This window comes from Micropterus dolomieu, linkage group LG20 (assembly GCF_021292245.1).
Source record: "Micropterus dolomieu isolate WLL.071019.BEF.003 ecotype Adirondacks linkage group LG20, ASM2129224v1, whole genome shotgun sequence".
In the NCBI taxonomy this organism is placed as follows: Eukaryota; Metazoa; Chordata; class Actinopteri; order Centrarchiformes; family Centrarchidae; genus Micropterus; species Micropterus dolomieu.
The window spans coordinates 28,828,728-28,843,296 of NC_060169.1; the positions used below are offsets into that span (position 1 = coordinate 28,828,728).

A 14,569-nucleotide genomic window follows, 5' to 3' on the forward strand; every position below is an offset into this window, starting at 1 on the left:
GAGATGTCCTCATCTTCACGGAGAGAGGTAACACAGAGGACAAACCATAGCAGATACTGCAACTATCTCTCTAATGTATATTTATAGCACTTCACTTTTATTTAAAAAGTTTAAAAACCTATCCAAGGATGCTAAATATCTTTGATCCTCTTCTGAGCATAATGCAAACCGATAATTATGTTTACTTTTTTCTACCTATTGATATATACACTGTTTTACTTGATGAATATCACCAATGGTATCAAAGATAAGTCTGTTCTACAAGGAAACTTTGTGACTACTCTCTAGTCTGCAATTTGTCAGTGTGATATTTATATTCGCTTTCATATCTCTACTGGCACTAATGGCTTGTGGTCCGACAAACAAGAAAAGCATACAGAGAAAATTCCTTTATGAATTCATCTATTGGTTTTGCTATTTATTTATTTTCATTGTTCCAATGTCTTTCTTTTCCCCCCTCATATAATAGTGGTCTAACAGTTGGAAATGGTCCACAGGTGGGTTCACATGAAGGTTAGCAAGCCCGTCTTTCCTCAAAGCTGTGAATGATTGAGTCACTCATTCTTTAAATGCAAAGCTTTTAGGTTCAACCAGCCACTCTATCTGTCTTCTCCTGTTTGAAGATAAAATCAACTTGAGCTTATTTCAAGCACATTCTGGATCTTAATACATTTTACACAGGCATTAATAATTGACAATGAAAAACAAGCAAAGAGGTTAAAGTCATAACAGCCATTAAAATAATGGACAGCATGGAGTCGGTTACCTGTGACAGCTGATCAGTCGCGCTCCTTCTCTTGAGTTTGATCCGCTCTCCGCTGCATGCTAGTCAGTCATCAGGAACAATAAACCAAGTTGCTGCAGGCGTGACGGCGTGGAGAGCGGAGAGGAGTACGGTGGCTACTCGTCAGACTAATTAACCATACAGACAGGGCCCAGCGCCATAACCCAAGACAATTCCAATCTGAGGGGCTGTAATTGAAGTGACAAGTTAATTACAGGCTGATATTATCTTGCGTTCCTTGTAACACCCCTCTCTAACCCCCTCCCCGCTTCTCCCTTTACTCCTGTCTCAGTCCCTTTCCTGTTCTCTCGAACCTGCTCTACCTCCCATTCTCAGATGTGTTAATTAACAATGGTAGCCCAACAGGTTTTGAGCTTGCGCACGTGCCCTCCTATACCCCTGACCTTTTCACCTATGCTGGATGTATAATTAAACGGAAATGAGTCCACTTTGTCTCATTTTCATTTACAACATTTATGAGCTGCACTTTGTGGACTCCCAACTCCCACCAGCCATGGCGGCAGCGCCGGCACCGCTAGCCCCTGGGCTCAGCCCTCTCCACCCGATCCCACCCAGCACCTCTGTGCACCTCTGTAATTAGCGTTAGCATCTTCTTTAAACAAGCTACATAAAGTTTAGTGGCAGGATTAAATCAGATCATTACCATAATATGGCTGTGCAATTTGCCCCTATCTCTCTGCTTTTCCGCCACATCAAAGCCCGGTGGAGCTCTAGTGTAATTGGGCCATGCCGCCTTGTCAAGATGATTCAGCCTGATGGCTGCTCCTCTCCCTGAAAAACCTCCTGGGCATGATAATTAATGGAGAAGAAAGACAAGTCAACGTGAAGAGAAGAAGAAGGAGGAGAGAAAAGGAATTTAAAAAAAAACTTTGGACAGCTCCACATGAATATTTCACACTTCTGATCTTATTCAAAATTAACAATATCAATTTGATGTATAATGGATATTAACTTTGTCAACGATGTTTCCTTTTCATTCTATTCATGCTATGTTTTTCATGATGTTCCTCAATCTTATTCCTTATGCTGTGACCTTATGAGTGGCTCTAATGATGTAAGTGAAGTGAAATCAAAGTTTGTTTGGCTCATTGTATCCCTCTTAGATCAATGTTGTCATTTCTTATGAGGTGTCGACATGAGGACAGCTGCCATTCACTGAGTTCACAAACAGATGATTTTGAAGCTGATTTCCCTTTAGAGTTAAGGTAACAAACAGTGCCTTGTGTATCTATAATAATTTCCTTTTCAAATATTCTCTTGAGACCAATGGCAATGGCGTTACAACAACCTCAGCGCCTTACACAAAATCAGTTTTCTTTGATAATTTTCATCATTATGTCACCCTGTAGGAAGACTGCAAATTATAGGCCTGCTGAGCCTTTGTTGACACTCTTTGCCAACACTTTGGTAATGAATAAGGCAAGGCTTCAAACACAGACAGGTGTTGGGTGTCTAGTGATTCTCACTATGAATATCCGGAGAAGAGAGTCAGCCTGGGTCACTGTTGATTTGTTGCAAATTAGCACCATATGTTTTATCTCTACGTTTACATATGAATGACTCAAAACACAGAAAGGGAGGCTGGAGGTGGGCGAGGGGATGAATATCGATGATTCCTCTGTATGCTGGGTTTGGGGGAGAGGCGGGAGGGACTGAATGGTGCCTGCCATTCAAATGTCCGTCATCTGTTCAGCCAGTGAGGGAGGAGAGACAATGCTGGTGACAGTTGGTGACAGAGACAGCTGGTTGTCCCACTAGCCCCTGCCTGTGATCCACTATGAGGTGACACCTCACCCAAAAAAAAGAAAAGGAAAGAGGGGGGAAAAAACATCTTTGACTAATCAAAACAGCAGGCCAGACGCCCTGCCTGCGCCAACAGGACACCAATGCCACGAGGACGCCTGGCTGGCATGTCAGACAATACCTGCTCTGTCACAGCGCCCCACTACTCCTTCTCTGTCCTTCCATCTGCCCTTCCTCAAATCTTCACCCCCCAGCGTCGGGGCACTGTGGGTCGTCAGCTAAACCAAGTAACCTTTCCGCTCTTTCATTTCTTCCACCCCAAATTTGAATATGAAAAGGGACTCTCTCTTACCCAGTCAAAGACCATCACTTTAATGACATTTGGCAGTCATTTGATTTATTAGGTTTTAGAGGGAGGGGAGAAGAAATCCACTAAATATTTCATATTCCATGCTAATCCTTGTAATATTGCCAGCTGAAGCCATGTACCTGCACCGCTAAGACGTGAGCCACATGGATTTCTCGCAGTCAGATGGCTTGAAATGCCTGTGAGTCTACTGAATAATAAAATAGCTGTATTGAAATATTTAGACTTTGATTCCCATTAAAGGAATCTTTAAAACATGAGATTTACATTTCGGGAAGAAAAGAATAGTGATAGTGGAGACAGCAATCACAGCACACTCACACTGAACAACCTTCAGCCAGGGAGAATAACAGTGTCTCCCTCTGTACTCCCTCTAAAAAGTAGATTTGGGGAGAAAACAGACAGTATAGGTTCAAACAAAGAGCGCACTACCACGGCAGAACAAATGGCTCACAAGAAGCAGTTTGCGTGATAGCGTGTGTGTGTTTCTGTGGTTGATGTCGGGTGAAAAGCTCAAGAGATGAGAGATAGGACCTACACATATATAAAACATTCTGTGACAAAAGTAGCTTCAGAACTGGGAATGAAAGGAAATGAGGTGTCAGCAGTTTCATTCCGCTCGCGACACTTCTCTCATCTCAGCCCTGTTTGACATTTCCACAGCTGCTCCGAGCAGTAAGCGTTGTACTGAGGATACCAATGCTCCCTTTGTTCATGGAGCACTTTGTCCATTTGACTGCGTTCCAGATAAACTGAGAGAAGAGACAAAGAAAGACAGAGACATAAACGGAAGCATGTGGTTTACTATCTGCATCCCCAGGGCTCGAGGCCTCGGTTGGCTGACAGTATACAGGCCTGATGTGCAGGCACGTAGGCAAATGTGCCACATGCTGCCTTCTTGCCTCCCATCTCAGGACACTTTGGTTAAATTTGTCTCTCCCCACAAGTCCTTGGCAGCCACTACTCCCTCTTTCATATGTGACATTGACCTCGCTGTGACATCACCCCCTCTGGGCACTGTGGCATCACTGAGAGATATGATGAAAGCATCTGAAGGCAGGCCACCATGACTACACACAAAACAGACACCACTTTGAACCCTCTGTCGTCTTTTGTTTTCACTGCAGTTTAAGAGCAGGGGTGGTCAGAGGCCAGCACAGCTCGTCGTAATGTGCGGCTCACATGTGGCCAGAGCCTGAGTAATACTGCTTCTTTGGTCGGGCCATGTCGAAAGAAGCGCCACAAATATCCACAGACTGAAATAACAACAACTGTATGACAGTAAACGCTACAGATCTAACATTTCATATTTAACCAACCAAAACCAGCGTACTTTTCTATTCTCTTCCACATAACTGCACTGCTGTAGGCTATTTGCAATATGCAATACCCAAAGGCTTTGGAGCTAGTAAGATGAGAACTGGCTCTGTTGACTAGAGAAGAAACTGTGATCTTTCTGTTCCCTGCAGATTCTTTTACTTTGGGAATATGTGTCATAGTGGCATGTGTCACATAATAGTATTATTTGTAAGTGTGGTATCTATGCTCACATCTCATCTATGCATTGCAGAACACATGCTGTGACTTGGATATACACATGTAGAATATATATATATATATATAGGTTGTCACTTAGTAGCTTCTCTCGGCTTATTGCAAGGAACAATGAAGACCCCTTGGAGGCTTAAAGAAAGAGATGAAAATTTAGAGACACGGCTATGCATCCGCATTGACGGGGATCGCAAGTAATGAAGCATATGTAGATAAGGTTGTGTGTATCTGTGTTTGTTTGTGCCTATATGCACATGTGTGCTCATGCTGGAGCTGCTAGTTATACATGCTAATCACAGCTACTGGGTGTGTAATTGGACATAACCGGCGTCACTCAGGTGGGGTGGGCGGGAAGAGGCAGTGTAGCTCCTTGAAGGCCCGGCTAGCTAATTTGCACACAGTGATATTCCCGCGTTGACAACTGGAGGCAAATAAATGAGCTGGGGAAAGGCAGCCAGACGACATGCCACCGCGCACCCGCTGCTTGATTTGCCACCAGGGCTTCGGAACCCAGGTAGCACAATTACTGCCCATCCTCTCTCCCTAAATTGTGAAGCGGAAGAGAAGTGACACCCATGAGGCGTGCATCACTGTAATCGAATCTAAATGAAGGCTGTGCATAACCAGAGCTCCCACCTGAGACAGTGGGAGAGATGTGACCGCGGCAGCCTGTCAACACCGTGTCAACACACCCGTTCACAGCCCCGTCCGCATGCATAATCACACCAATCATTACAGTGTCAATGATGATAATGTAAATATAAAGAGTGGAGGGAGGAAAGAACAGGAAGAGGAGGGTAGCAGGGAACGATGGGCAAAGAATCAACTGGAAATAGTCATTGTGAGCAGGAAGAATGGAGCAATTGGGAGGGGAAATGTTCAGTTCAATTTCGATGAGTTACACTGACTTTACATCAGGTGGTAGGCAGAGCATAAACATCACACCTGTGCAGAAGATCACATGAAACTTTTAGGTTGAACTTTTAGCAGATATGTCAGTATCAGAGTGCACCGCGTGTCTTCTGAGAGTTCAAAATATCATTGTTAATAAATTAATGTATTTCCTTTGCAGTAAGCTAATTTTACCAATGTTACTATATGGCAGAGGAAATGTCCAATAATTGACAGAAAAAGTAGCTTAATAAGTCAAATACATTTACAGCTTATTGATGTGCATTGTGACAGCCTAATGTTGAACTGTAATTGGACTTTTTTTTTAAACACCACTGAATTGTATGTTACAATCTGAAATAATGAGCTATGTGCATAAAATATGTCTGGCTCCTAGTTTGACATGCTTAGACTGTGACATGTGTAGCACAGGTCATTGCACATGGTTGTATCTGATAGCTGGTTAGCAAAGTAGCTTGTTAGCTCAAAAATGCTGCACAAAAACTGTAGACTCCTGTCACATAGCCAATTACTCATATTGAAATCTATCCAAAACAGCCATCGCATTCGTATCGGCAATGTTCTTGCTGTTGGTACGCTAGTACTAACGTGGTTTGGCTTAAAAATGATGCATTATAAAAATGTATTATAGGTCAAGCACTAATAAGTAGTTTATAACTACTGAGATACCTTTTGGGGATAATTATATGAAAGGAAATCATCTGTTGAGCACCTGTCCTTGTATCACTGCTATGAAGCCTCTCTTTATTTAGGCTACATCATGTATTTGTTTGTTTCTGTTTATGTGTGTCATGCAGATGGCAAACTATATTTGAAATAATGATTTATTGATAGCTACATGTTAACAGACTTTTGTTGGTGGCATTACTGCTACTCCGTGAGTGGTTTCTTTAGCTTGTAAGTGGCTTTTTGACATTTTAATTGTTGTAATGTAATGTAATGACACAGGTTTAATGTTGAAAACAGGGTTATTTTTTAGACCTGGCTGATATATTGATTAATGTGTACTGTCCTAGTAAAAGATAAAGAAGAGAATAGGATATTTGAGGCATAATTTGGACAGAAAAATATGTGTATGCGTGTGTGTGTGTGTGTGTGTGTGAACTTCCTCACCATTGCAGGAGTTTAAATCTTTGCTGATGTCAGAAGGGACACGCTCCATGCCACCCAGCATCATTATCAGCACTTCCTGGTGGCAAAGGGGAAGCATTAAATCCTCTCCACCACCACAGCGATTGAGACTGTCACTGTCATTAACCTGAGGTGACGTCGGTGCAGGCCGCTCAGTCTGTTAGCTGCTATCCCCACTGACATCTACACTCCGCTAACATTCAGCAACAGAGACATGTATCTGTATAATGCTCAAGCCTGAAACCAGCCTGTTTCTATCACTGCCGCCTCTCAAGCAAAACTTTACTCAGTGCCAGTGAAAGTCAGAGCCTATTGGAGTTACTACTGATGATTTCAGTGGGGAAGTAGCAGGACATAGAGTTTGCATTAGTGTTTTCCACACAGGCCACTTGATTCAAATGATTAGGAGTGTCACAACCACTCTATGGTCGTTTGGTTCCACTAAATGTCTTTAAAACTGTTTTGATGGTGCTCTGTTAAGTTCAGGAAGTTAAAATCTGCATAAACTGTTGATGAAGATAGTCTGGATTTCTTTTTTTTTTTAACATCTTTTATTCCAAAAGTAATGCAAGTGTTTTTGAAAAAAAGTGCAATATTGTGTAAATAAACCTCACCGTAACGTTTTAGAAAAACATTACTTGTCATATTTGAGTCTGTTTCTTGATCTGACCTCTGTAGTTCAGCAAGGTGCTAAATTTGGTTTTCAATGTTTTCGTTCCATAATCCCATTATTCTTGTGTTTCAGCCATCCTACTGGCCTGAACAGTCTCCTCAGTGAACAATTTCCTTCCCTGTCATGAACACCAGTGTGGGAAAAAAAAAGCTATCGACAGCACGGCTCTGGTTAAAGTGAGGATGGCGACACCCTGTTTAACGACGGCGTGTACTTTGTGCTGTAAGAGTAACACGTGATTTACAGTACAGTTGATTTTATTTTAAGGGATCCAACTGCCTTCTTGGGAGATGATGAAGTAACAGCATAGGGATATAGAGAGTTGGCCAGTCTCTGGAGGCTTTGACCAGACATGTTTTCCTCTTTCTTTAGCCCACAATTAGAAGCGATAGTCTCCCACTCCTACGATGGCTCCCTCTCCTCGGCAGAGATATATTTATCTGAGGATAATTGGCCATTAAATCCTCACTTGACAACTGTGAAAATGCCACCCCAAGAGTAATCTGGCTGCCAGAAAATGACAACGGTTGGCAGAGCTGTCGACTGCTGGGAGCCACATCAGGAATGGATGGATCTATTCCACACACTCACATCCACACACATGCACACATACACATCGAAAAGAGCTGGCTGTCCTAATCAAATTCTGTCCTGTTTGCAGACATGTGATTTTTTTTATATATATAAAGGAAACCCCTCATTATGATCCTTATTAAAAGACAGGTCTCAGCATTAAGGATGAAACATCCTTTTAAACCCCTCTGTCACTAAAGAGAAATTCACTTTTTAGCTGTGTTTATTTTCATTAACTTTGCAGCGCTCTGCTTTGATCACTTTATCGGAGTACTCTATATTCAATTACGGATGTCGCACTTCTTTGAAAGCCCTTATGTAAAATTGGATTCTTCTTTGCATAGCGTGTGTCTGACTTGGGTTCATCCTTATCATACGGTTCAAAGTATCTGAGCTTACCAGCTTTTTGAGGCTGTCGAACACCTGGCCAAGGCAAATGAAGCGTTGCACTATAAATTTCTGTCCTTTTCGTCCAAGTGCCTTGGCTGTCTGTCAAGCTGCTAACACAAATCAGACTGAGCAGCAGATACAGTAAGTGTAACTATTCTCAAAGGACAAAGAGAAGACCAGATCTTTGATAGTGTTTCAAATACTGGCCATGGTTAGCCCCTGGGTGAACATCTTCCTTTATATGTATGTGTTTTCTTCCTTCTCTGACCAGACCTCTGAATTTGAAATGTTTCCTTGATGAGAACTGTATGGAAAAGATGGTAACAAAAGTGAATCATGATCACAGTGGTTAGAGTTGTACTTTGGGAGAAGGTGGCTTGGGTTTTTGTTATTATCGACATCTTGGATCAGCATACAGCATTTGTGTGTTTTATTGTCTGGCAAGAAACCGCTGACCATGACAGAGCGGTTGCCATAGGAATGTGAACATTATCTCTCACAGAAGAGGTCGAGGGGGTCTCTTCCTCTTAATCTGGTAAACGTGGTGATAATGGAAGAGTGATTGAGTTACTGTATTTGTTGGGAAAGTGTGAGGTAGTGGCAGAGCGACAAGAGCTTAAATGCCCTAAATTTATGGCTGGCAAAAAGTCTGTTCTGCAGTGAAAGATTTCTCACTGGATGATAATGAGTGTCTCCACTCTGCTCCGAATCTAGGCCAGAGTGCGACTCAGACACTTTAAGCCCAGCACCTGTGTACGGAGATGTCGCAGGCTTTCAGACAAAGGTAGGGAATGGGGAAACCATGCTTTGAGTGTAGCCTGTCTTTTCAGATATCATTTGCGTTGCAGATTCAGGGTTGCTCAAATCACAGCACCGTGCCAGTGCATGTTTCAGGAAACACCCATCTCCAATCCCCGTCCAGGAAGCTGAGAGCTTTCTCTAATATTACTCAGATGGTACCGGACAACAGGCCGAGCATGAAAAGTAATATTGCTAATAATACAGCGAGCAGCCGGAAAACAGTGGAATCCTCTCTAAAAGCTCCAGACTGTGTTGTTTATTAATTCAAAACAGTGTTTCAGTTTCACAATCCATGTTATCAAAAATTCCAACATTGTCTTGAGTGCAATCTCATGTTGGAGCGATAATGGGACGGAAAGTATAGCAGAGGTGAATAGAAGGTACGTAGCATAAACTATTCACCAGAGTGCATGAGATAGGAGGAGAGGGAGTGAGAGAAAGCAGTGTTTCTGTATTTCCATACCTCTACCCACCAGTGACAACACCCAAAACAAACGCACCCTACATTTTAACAGTTTGTCAAAGAAGCTTTTGTTTGTTCCATTGTGTTTTTTTGTCTCTGTTATTTTTTTTACACCCCTCCTTTCACATCAGTCCTTTACTCTGGAGGCTGCCTCGCCGCTCACAAACAACAGCACTCTCCCAGTCAGCTCTGTTTGATGACCTACATTACATTCTCTTTGCATGGAGGTACAGCGGGCTTACATGTTGTGTGTGCATAAACTGCGTTGTAAATGACTCGAACAAAAGGGAGGAGCAGCCGTACGGGGACGGAAATGAAAGTGCGTACCACTGTAGGGGACACATCGAATCAAGACAGCTCAGTGTAGTCTAAACACCGCCACTGTGGGTTAGTGTCACTGATGATGGTTTGCACTGGTGGGACGTGTGTGTGTGTGAACATGCTTTATGTGCATGTGTGTGTGTGTGTGTGTGTGTACATACAGGACGTGTGTGCTCATCAGGAGTTCGTCCCTCACACATGAAACACAGCAAACGCTCCTTTGGGATCAAATGGCAGCTACTTTCTTCCTCTGGTTTGACAGGTTATGTGTTAAAACAATCCACAGCAGTACTGTTTGTCTTCTACATTCAGGGCTGTGTGTGGGAGTCACAAACCAACATGCATCTGTAGATGTGATACACAGAAAATCAGCCCAAATGAGTTTCATCTGGCTGGATGGTGAACATATTGGACCGGCTTTGATCATAATGCAAGACTCAGCGCCCCGCATCATGGTAAAATCATGTACTTCTATTGTATGTACAGTGATTGTGCTCAACAACCCAGTGTGCCTTTAGTAAAACCACATATGTTCAGCATAGATGAAAAGTCAACTCCATGATGTTCATCCAACAACAGCTCCTTTGATTACTGCTTTTCAAGCACGTGCAAATTCACCATCTGAAACCCACGTCTTTACAGTGTCTCCACTCTGCACCAAATACGTAAGAGTACACCCGTGTCACTGTTGCTGGTGGTGTAATGTGTCATGTGGATGTCTGTTCGCTTGGAAGTAAGAGCTCAGTTCTGAAAGAGCCATCACACAAATTAAGCCCCTTCGTTTCCCCCTCTCCAAAAAACTAAAAGTTTTGGTGTTATCCCTAAGAGCAGCACGAAAGCAGAAAGCCAGTTAAGCCCCATTAGAAGCCTGCGCGCTGTGACGATCTCATTGGAAATGCTGGATGAAAATTGCCCGGATTAATGTGTTAATCCACCTCTTTAAAATGCTAATGTCCATTTTATGCCCATTAAATCTCAGTGTGCGTTTTCTTTGATGCGTGCAATTTCTATCAATTAAACACAGAGAAGTGAAACAGGCAGGAGGGAGATTAGTTCCCTTGCTTCAAGCATGAATTTCTCTTTTTGGTTTCATATTTATCTTGAATGGGGAGGGGGGGCGGGAGGGTGTTTGGAATGGGTTTGAGAAATATACAGAAGAAGCAATGTGGTGATATGAAGAATTCTGGGAGCCCTGTGTGCCTTTCACAGAGCTTATAACAAACCCTCAAACATCCACTAGCAATAGGGAATATGTAAACATATTACTTGAGTGATTTTTCATTTCAAAACTGTATCTATAAAAAATGCTTTAAATTTTTCATTGACTTTTTTCCCCTTTTTATCTGTTCTCGCTTACCTGATCTTACATAATAATAATGTATTTACCCTGCATTCCTTTATAACATATTGTTATTTTACATTGTTGACAGTTGAAAGGAAAAAAGCTGACTATTATTGTTGTCTTCAGTACCGTAATGTAATCTGTAAGGCATCTGTATATCTACGTTGTACATGCAATTGTTGTTGTGGTTTGACCGTTGACTGCTGCAACATCACCTAAATACCACCCCACAATCATTTTATATTTTACAGTGATTAATACTGACAATTTTAAATCAAGTGTGCATAAGTCATCAATTTCTTCTACTTACTGCACTATGACATGTTTGGTATTTTGCTTATGCTCTCACTCAGTGCAAATTTCAGTAATGTGCAAAATAAATAAACAGTGTAAGTAAACACTAGTGGTTGTAATGGTTTGAGCCACCAGCTCAAATCAAGATTTTTATATTAACAATAATCAGATTTAATGTATAATGTTGCTTGTAATGATGAATACACAGAGAATATCACCCAATGTTATAGCGTCTTTGTATTGCTTTGGTCATTACTTTAAGAAGCTCAGATGAACCTACTAGCTGCTCTGCACCAAACATCGGACAGACAAAGTAAGCCCTGTAAAGCCTGAACCATCAAACAGTTGCCAGAAAATTCTAATTTTTGAATATGGAGTGATTATTATGCCTAATGCCAAAATAAAATAAAATAAATGTTGAATAGCCCTTTTCATGTATAAGTTTTGTTTTTTGTTTTGTATCATATTTGACACAATCAGAATTTATTTAAATTTTTTGCGCAAATCATGTTTTTTTTAAACAACAAAGAATATGCAGACACAACATGTTTTAAGCTTTTTATCAGCAGCAGCAGCATCATCTTCCCCTAGCTGCTCCATGTCACTTGAATTGCCATCTGTAATCAGGATCTTCAATGCTGTACTTTATTGCCGTTTAAAAAATACAAACCAAACCCAAATTATTGTGTATTTTTCCTCTGAATTGGTAAATTTTTATTTCAAATCAATGACCAAAAGACAATTATTATTAAGTGAGTTTTGGAAACATCTAATTAGACATTTAGCATCTCGATGCAGGAAAATACAATTTAGGCTACATAATTTCTCAATTTCTGCACTAAATATACCTAATTATGCCTTTAATTAGTTTTCTTAAATAATTAAAAGAGTGTAAGTAACTTAATGGAATGCATAATGAAGGATATGCAATAAAACTGTGAATTACAGATGTACACATAAATTACCTTATATACCTGCCGTATCTAATTCGATACACACATTTTCAACAATTTGAGTGTTTTTCTCACCTTAACTCCTTCAAAATTGGCAAAAGTTTCCTTGTAAAACCACCGACAGACAACCTCCTTTTTGGCTGCCTCAATTGAAGGATCTATGGCGGAAGAATTTCGCCCCCCTGGTAGATTATCCATGCATTGCATGTATTTGATTGTATACGTGTTTTTTGGGGGGGAAATTATCACACTGGTGATGTAGAGGTCTCTAAAACGCATGTATCATATATGATACAATTGGCATTACAGGGTTAGCAACTAGCTAAAGAGCATAGTGGAGCATTTAGCAGCTAAAGAGACAGATATTTCCCTCAAGAGTTGGTGGAGACCAATATAGAGTTAAAAGAACAGTGAATATTGGGCTTACTATTGACCCTCTTCTAGATGTGTGAATAAGGAACTGTTTGCTAACACGTTAAAAACATGTTGAAACTGTACCAAATATGTGCTACCTGTCAGATCCCTATCTGCACATGCGCAAAAGTGGTCCTGTCTGTCAAAGAAGGTTACCACAAATGTGCCTGTTCATAATTACTCGTGTGTTGTTGTCTGTGCTCATCTCAGGGCGTCAAATACGGACGCTCTCAGAAAGGCTGACAAAGCATTATTGGATGCAAAAGGTACCCTTCAGCGTCCGTATAGACGTCCCTGGGCGCATCTGTATGAGACACCCTGTCTAGACCAGAAGCGCTAGTAGCTAGCTAGGTAGCTAGCTTTGTTAGTATAAAAGGCATTGACAGCTTCCCAAAGCACCTTGCCCTTATCCTAACAATCACAGGGGTGTGTGCATAAAAATAAGTCAGCGATTGTATGCATGTCTACCTGCTACCCCTAGCTGCTAGCACATCCTAGCCTCCTTTGTGTTGCTACTTTGTTAGATTGTTGTCATTATTAGAAATAAAAAATGTACTGTTGAATAAGATTGTTCATATCTTAAGTATAATCCTATTACATCATGAACAGTTTAATCTCCAGTGATTAAAAAACATTTTTTTATCTTGATTTGAAAGATTTAGTTGGATCATTTTGAACAGGCAGATCTGAGTAACCTTCTTTGACTGACAGAACCACTTTTGCGCATGTGCAGAACGGATCCGGTAGGCAGAACGGATTTGGCTCTGACAGGAACTTCAAGGTCAATTTTGTTATACAGCTTTTTGTACTGCCCATAAATGGTAAAAAATGTAGGTTAATGCTGAAAATCTCAGTTCAGACATACAGAGAGTAATTAGCATGGGGATATGAGGTGTGATTTAATAGGGTGCAGATGATGTGAGTTTTTTCTTAAATAGGTGAGCTTTCAACCTGCAGTGAAAACTCATGCAGAGAGGAAACCACTGACTTGGACTGTGTCACTAAGTGGCCAGTGGAAGTAAAATCAAAATCTGTGAATCTACTTATTGATGATGTGCAACCTATGCCACGGAAGTGTACCCTGTCCAAGTCATACAACAAAATGATGCAGTTCATAAGTCACAAGCTGTAGTTCTCTGGGTGCCTTACTCACAATAATGTACACACATCAGTGTGATTCAGAACTAACATTCTGCAGCTCTGACAAATACGTTTCCAGATTAGTCAGTGTGAATGCCATGGGTATTGATTATGGACAACAATCACAAATTACTGAGCTGGCAAGAGACTGCAGATAGAATAAGCAGTTTGGATAGAAATGAACGGTGTGGTGAATCCTGTGGAATTTCTCCTCCCACAAATGGCGGGATGACTCGCGGATGCCCTCTGTGTTGTGCAAAGCCTTTTAAAACCAGGAGTGACATAGCTTGTCCAATCACAGAGGCCTCTGCGGCTGACCATAAAATGCTTCCAGATTTGTCACACACAGACACACACACACATAGACTCATTGTTCAGAGTTAAAATGCTTCCAGTAAACTCGCATTTATCATGTGAGCACTATTTTTGAGGTAGAACGCAAAGAATGATTTATGGAGGTATTTCGACTTCTCTAGCGCTCACCCTCCATCATGAGCAAAATATGCTGCCGTAAAAGTAAAATACACCCTGTGCTACATGGTGAAAATGTACTAACTCATATTTTATTTACTCATGCATTGTGTGACAAGTTGCTGTGTGCCAGTGGAAGGCCCGCTGGCTTTTTGGGAGGTCCAGGAAGATATGAAGATAGAATATTTAGATGTGGAGGTCTGTGCAGTCCATTAAGATGACTGA

The 14,569-nt window shown here is 41.3% G+C and overlaps 1 long non-coding RNA gene across 2 annotated transcripts; it reads right to left on the reverse strand.

Moving 5' to 3' along the window:
- Window positions 1-442: 442 nt before the first annotated feature.
- LOC123959460 lies at window positions 443-6,570 on the reverse strand. Of its 2 annotated transcripts, none has more exons than XR_006822300.1 (3): window positions 6,492-6,570; window positions 767-972; window positions 443-613 (listed from the first exon to the last, which is right to left on the reverse strand). It is a non-coding gene; the product is annotated as an uncharacterized LOC123959460 (long non-coding RNA). The 2 variants fall into 2 exon arrangements; XR_006822301.1 differs by lacking the exon at window positions 6,492-6,570 and adding an exon at window positions 1,449-1,575.
- Between the last annotated feature and the right edge of the window lie 7,999 nt (window positions 6,571-14,569).